Source organism: Nannospalax galili, unplaced genomic scaffold, assembly GCF_000622305.1.
Source record: "Nannospalax galili isolate Female #2095 unplaced genomic scaffold, S.galili_v1.0 scaffold342, whole genome shotgun sequence".
Classification (NCBI taxonomy): Eukaryota; Metazoa; Chordata; class Mammalia; order Rodentia; family Spalacidae; genus Nannospalax; species Nannospalax galili.
In genome coordinates, this window is record NW_008349359.1 from 1301158 (window position 1) to 1307672 (window position 6515).

Below are 6515 nucleotides of genomic sequence, written 5' to 3' on the forward strand. Positions count from 1 at the left end.
GGACCCTTTACAAAAAAAAAAAAAAAAAAAAAAAAAAAAAAAAAGTGCCATGGCGTTCAGGTGGAGGTCAGCGGACAACACTTAGGGGTCACTGTTCTCTTTCCATCATATGTGTCCCAAGGATTGAACTCAGATGGTCAGGCTTGGCAGCAAGTGCTTTTACCTGAGGGACCACCTTGAAATCTCCCTGAAGCTCCAGCTGGTCTGGTACTTGCTATGTAAACCAGGCTGGCCTTGAACTCACAGAGATCCACCTGCCTCTGCCTCCCCAGTGCTAAATTTAAGGGCGTGTGCCACTACACCTAGCTTTATTGTTTCGTTTTTTAATATTTTATTATGTTTATTTTATGTATATGAGTATATTGCCTGCATGTATGTAAGTGCACCCGTGTCATGCAAAGCCCTCAGAGGGAAGCCAGAAGAGGGTGTCAGATTCCCTGGAACTGGAATTGCAGATACAGTGTTAGCTGCCATGTGGATGCTGAGTATCAAACCCTGGTCCTCTGCAAGAGCAGCCATGCCCTTAACCTCTGAGCTATCACTCCAGCCCTGTTTGTTTACTGGTTTTGTTTTTTTGAGACAGGGTTTCCTTGTAGCCCCAGCTAGCGTGAAACTATGGAGACCAGGCTGGCCTCCATCTTACAGAGATTAACCTGCCTGTCTTCTAAATGCTGGAACTAAAGGTGTACACCACCACATCCAGCAGCATCATAGGCATTTTTAAAGATTTATCTTATTTTGCTGGATGTGGTGGTACATGCCTTAAATCCCAGCACTTGGGAGGTAGAAGAAGCAGGCTGATCTCCTGAGATTGAGGCCAGCCTGGTCTGGATAGCAGGTTCTAGGCCAACTGGGGCTGCAGGGAGACCTTGTCTAAGAAAAATTAAAGACAAAACAAAACCAACCAAAACAAAAACAAAAGATTTATCTATTTTTAATTATGTATATGTGTGTGTGTGCCTGTGTGTGGGTTTGTGCACATGAGTGCAGTTGCCCATGGAGGTCAAAAGAGGGTGTCACATCCCCTGGAGCTGTAGTTGCAAATGGTTGTGAGTCGCCCAACATGTGTACTGGGAACTGAACTCAGGTCTTTGAAAAGCAAGTCCCATTAACTGCTGAACTACCTCTCCAGCCCCATCATAGGTATTTTCTAAAGGAGTAATCTGGGGGTATAGTTCAAATGGTAGAGTGCTTGCCTAATATATACAAAGGCCTTGGGTTCAATCAGTAGCCAAGAGAAAGGAAAACAACAACAACAACAACATAAGTTCTGATATGGGTATATATGTGTAAGGCAAAGTCTAGCCTATTTAGATAGTAGTCATCTGTTAGTAATTAGTGCAAATGACTTCCTCAACCCAGTCTCTTTTTCTTCTACCTCTAATACTTTAGCCTTCCTGACCATAATAGATCGTTTTCCCTCCCTCCCTCCCTCCGTCCCTCCCTCCTCTTTTTATGAATTTATTTTATTCTATTTTATTTATTTATTTATTTTTGGGTCTTTTTGAGACAGGGTCTCCCTGTAGCTCCAGCTGGCCTGGATTTGCTATGGAGACCAGACTGTCTATTTTAGAATCTCACTATGTGGCCTGGAACTCTATGTAGACCAGGCTGGCCTCAAATTCAGAGATCTGCCTACCTCTGCCTCCTGAATGCTGGGATTAAAGGCATGTGCCACCACACCCAGATTCATTTTATTTATTCATTTATTTTTAATTTATTATTTTTATTTTATGTGTATGCGTGTACTGTCTGCATGTAGATAAGCGCACCCATGTTGTGCAATGCCCTCGGAGGACAGAAAAGGCTGTCGGATCCCCTGGAACTGGAGTTAGGGCAGTTGTTAGCTGCCATGTGGGTGCTAGGATTCGAACCCGGGTCTTCTGCAAGAACAACCAGTGTTCTTAACCACTGAGCCATCTCTCCAGCCCTTATTTATTTTTTTAAAAAGAAATATTTTATTATTTTTATTTTATGTGTATGCACGTATTGCCTGCATGTAGGTAAGTGCACCATGTTGTGCAGTGCCCGTGGAGGACAAAAGAGGCTGTCGGATCCCCTGGAACTGGAGTTATGGAGAGTTGTTAGCTGCCATGTGGGTGCTAGGATTCGAACCCGGGTCTTCTGCAAGAACAGTGTTCTTAACCGCTGAGCCATCTCTCCAGCCCCAGCTTTATTTTTTAAGATTTATTTTTATTTATTTGTGTATATGTGATCACAGAGGCCAGAACTCCTGGAGCTGGAGTTCCAGGCAGTTGTGAGCCACCCAGTGTGGGTGCTGGGAACTGACCTATCTTCCCAGCCCTGGTTTTATCTCTTTTGGCTTTATTTATTTAATTTATTTATAGACAGGGTCTTGTTATGCTTCTGAACTTAACCTGTAACTCACAAGGCTGGCCTTGAACTTGACTAGATTCTCCTATCTGAGCCTTCAAGAGTACTATGATTACAGGCATATCTCATATCTCCTGCCCAGTAGTGGAATCTTTTTGTTTTTCTTCCAGATAGGAAGCTCTGGCTGGCCAAGCTGCCCTCAAACTCCCAGAGATCTACCTACTTCTTACACCACACCACAATAGTAGAATCTTTTTCTTTTATTTCTTTCTTTTTTTTTTTTTAAAGAGATTTGTTTTGTGGGGGGTTGGCTGGAGAGATGGCTCAGTGATTAAGAGCCCTTTGTTGCACCAGAACCCACATAGCAATTAACAATCTTCCTTAACTCCAGTTCCAGGGGATCTGATTCCTTCTGGCCTCCAAGGGCACTTCAGGCACTTATAGACATAAAATAAAAATAAAAATTTTTAAAGTTTATTTAGTTTTTTGACAGGGTCTCCCTGTAGCCCCAAACTGGCCTGGGACTCCCTATGTAGATGAAGCTGATCTTGATTTCACAGAGAGAGATCTACTTGCTTCTGCCTATTGAGTATTGGCACCATGCCCAACAAAATTTTTATTTATGTGTATATGCATGTGCTATGTGCCCACAGGTGCCCGTGGAAACCAGAAGAGGGCGTTAGATCCCCTGGAGTCAGAGTTACAGAAAATTGTGAGGTGCCGGAATAGGTGATGGGAAATGAACTCAGGTTTCTGGAAGCACAGCGAATGCTCTTAACCAGTGAGTCGAGTCATCTCTCCAGGCTCCAACAGTATAACCTTTAAAAGTTTTTGTTGTTGTTGTTGTTGTTGGTTTTTTTTTTTTTTTGTCTTTTTGAGACAGGGTCTCCTTGTAGCCCCAGCTGTCCTGGAACTCACTATGTAGACCAGGCTGGCCTCGAACTCACAAAGATCCACCTGCCTCTGCTTCCCAAGTGCTGGGATTAAAGGTGTGTGGCACCACGCCCAGCCTAAAAGTCTTTTTTTTTTTCAAATATTTTATTATTTTTAATGTATGTGTATAAGCGTAGTGGCTGCATGTATGTGAGTGCACCCATGTTGTGCAATGCCAAGGAGGTCAGAAAAGAGCTTCGGATTCCCCTGGAACTGGAGTTAAGGATGGTTTGTAGTCACCATGTGGGTGCTGGGAATTGAATCCGGGTTCTCTGGGAAGTGAATCCATCAGTGCTCTTAACTGCTGAGCCATCTCTCCAGCCCTAAAAGTCTTTTTACTAAAGTAGAAGGCAGAGGCCAGATGTGGTGGTGCATATCTTTAATCCCAGCACCTGGAAGGCAGAGGCAGGTGGATCTCTGTGAATTTGAGGGCAACCTGATCTATATATAGGGAGTTACAGGCCAGCTGGGGATACTGGGAGACCCTGTCTCAAAACAACAACAACAAAAAACCCAGGGGCTGGAGAGATGGCTTAGCTGTTAAGAGCACTGAGTACTCTTACAGAGGACCAAGGTTTGAATCCCAGCACCCACATGGCAGCTAACAACTGTTTATAACTCCAGTTCCAGGTGTTCCAACGCCCTCTTTTGACCTCGGTGGGCAATGCATGACACAGACACACATACATGTAGACAATACACTCATACACATAAAATAACAATAAAAAATAAAATATTTTTAAGAAACCAACTCCCCAAATAATAATAACAAAAATAATACAAAATAAGGGGCTGGAGAGATGGCTTAGTGGTTAATAACAATGGCTATTCTTGCAGAAGACCCGGGTTTGAATCCCAGCACCCCCATGGCAACTAACAACTGTCTGTAACTCCAGTACCAGGGGATCTGACAGCCTCTTCTGACCTCTGCGGGCACTGCACGACACAGGTGCACTTACCAACATGCAGGCAATACACACATACACATAAAATAAAAATAATAAATAAAATATTTTTTAAAATAATAATACAAAATAGTATAAGGGTTATATGAGACCCTATTTCAAAACCAAAGAACAAACCAAGAAGTACAAAGCAGAAAAGCAGCACACCAATCACAATGCTTACCTTGATAATTGTCATAGATCCCAACAGCGAGCAGCACCCAGGAGTGGCCTTCGGGATCTGCTCCACTCTTAGTTTCCCTTCTTCTCTTCAGAGTTCATCTCTAGCTTGAAAGATTCTTACCCAAGATTAATGTAGCTTTTAAAAATTCATATCAAGCTGGGCATAGTGGTGCACATGTTTAATCCCAGCACTTGGGAGGCAGAGGCAGGTGGATCTCTTTGAGATCAAGGCCAGCCTGGTCTACATAATGAGTTCAGGCCAGCTGGGGCTACAGGGAGACCCTGTCTCCAAAAAAACCAAAAAAAAAAAAAAAAAAAAAATCATATCAATGGAATCCTGTAGGTTAGATTATTTTCCTTCCTTCTTTCTTTCTTATGTAGTATTAGGAATCAAGCCCAGGGTGTCACCCATTCTAGGCAAGCACTCTACTGCAATCATTGCTGGGCCCCTTTTACTCATCTAACAACAGCAAATAAACAAAAACTTTTTTTTTTTTTGGAGACAGGGTCTCCCTGTAGCCCTAGTTGACCTGGATTCACTATGAGACCAGGCTGGCCCCAAACTCACAGAGATCTGCCTGCCTCTGCCTCCTGAGTGCTGGGATTAAAGGCGTCTGCCACCATGCTGGGCCCTACAAAAACTTTTTTAAACGCTCTTGCTATGTAGTACAATCAGACTTTGATTTCTCTCCTTCCTCAGGCTCCCAAGTGCTGGGATTTCTGTGTCACCACGCCTACTTAAAAGCAGCAACATTTAGAGGTTGGGAGCAAAGAGAAAAGGCAAGAGTAGAACTGGTTTTTACTTTATTTTATGTGCATGTGTGTATGTGTGTTCATGTGATGTATGCATAGGTATGCAGAGGCCAGAGGTCAACATGGGAAGGAGGGTGTCTTTCTTCATATCTCTCTGCCTAATTTTTGAGACAGGATCTCTCACTGAACTAGGTAGAGCTCGTTGATTTAGCTATTCAACTGGCTAATGAGCTCCAGAATCTGCTGGTCTCTGACAGCGCCCCCCCCCCGCCCCCCAGTGATGTTACAGATACTGGAGCTTTCACCTGGGTGCTGGGGATTCAAATTCAGGGACTCAGGCTTGCACTGCAGGCACTTTACCCACTGAGTCACCTCCCCAGCCTTGTTTTTCTGTTTTCAGTTGTCCTCTAGGTCAGTGTTTCTCATACTTTTGAAACCAAAGTCCCCAGAAAAAACACCTCAGAAACTCATCAAAATGTAGACTTTGAAGCCCAGTGTGGTGCTGCCTGCCTTTAATCCCAGCACTTGGGAGGCAGAGGCAGAGGCAGGTGGATATCTGTGAATTTGAGGCCAGCCTGGTCTACATAGTGAGTTCCAGGCCAACTGGGGCTACAGGGAGACCCTGTCTCAAAAACAAAAAACAAAAACAAAAACAAAAACGGGTGTGGTGGCACACGCCTTTAATCCCAGCACTTGGGAGGCAGAGGCAGGCGGATCTCTGTGAGTTCGAGGCCAGCTGGTCTTCATAGCAAGTTCCAGGCCAGCTGGGACTACAGGGAGATCCTGTCTCAAAAACACCAAAAAAAAAAAAAAAGACTTTCAATCTGAAGTTCTGAGGTGGGCCCTTCTATATGGGTTTTTTTTCTCTTTTCTCTCCCTTCCTTCCTTCCCCTCCCTCCCTCCTTCCTTCCTCCTGACTTCCCTCCCTCCCTCCCTCTCTCCCTCTCTTCCTTCCTTCCTTTTTCTTTTTTTTGCTTTGTGGCAAGGTCTTCCCATATAGCCCAGGCTGGTCTCCAATTTGAAATCCTCTTGAGTCCACTTCCCAAGTGCTGGGATTGCAGGCATACAGGACCATGCCTGGCTTCAGAGTGCATTTCTACTATGCTCCCTGCTGATGCAGGTGCTGTTGGGAAGGATCTCTTAGGACTAAGCTCCATTAATAATTCCAAAGTGTTCAGTGAGTTTTTGAAAAGCCTTTCTATGACTGCAATACATAATCATTTAATAACACTAATGGAAAAGATAGAATACAATTTAATCTCTGTATTATAATGAAATTTAATTAACTTTTTTGATTTTTTTTCTTATTTTATTTAATTAATTAGTTAATTAATTACTTTTTTTTTTTTTGGTCTTTTTGAGACAGGT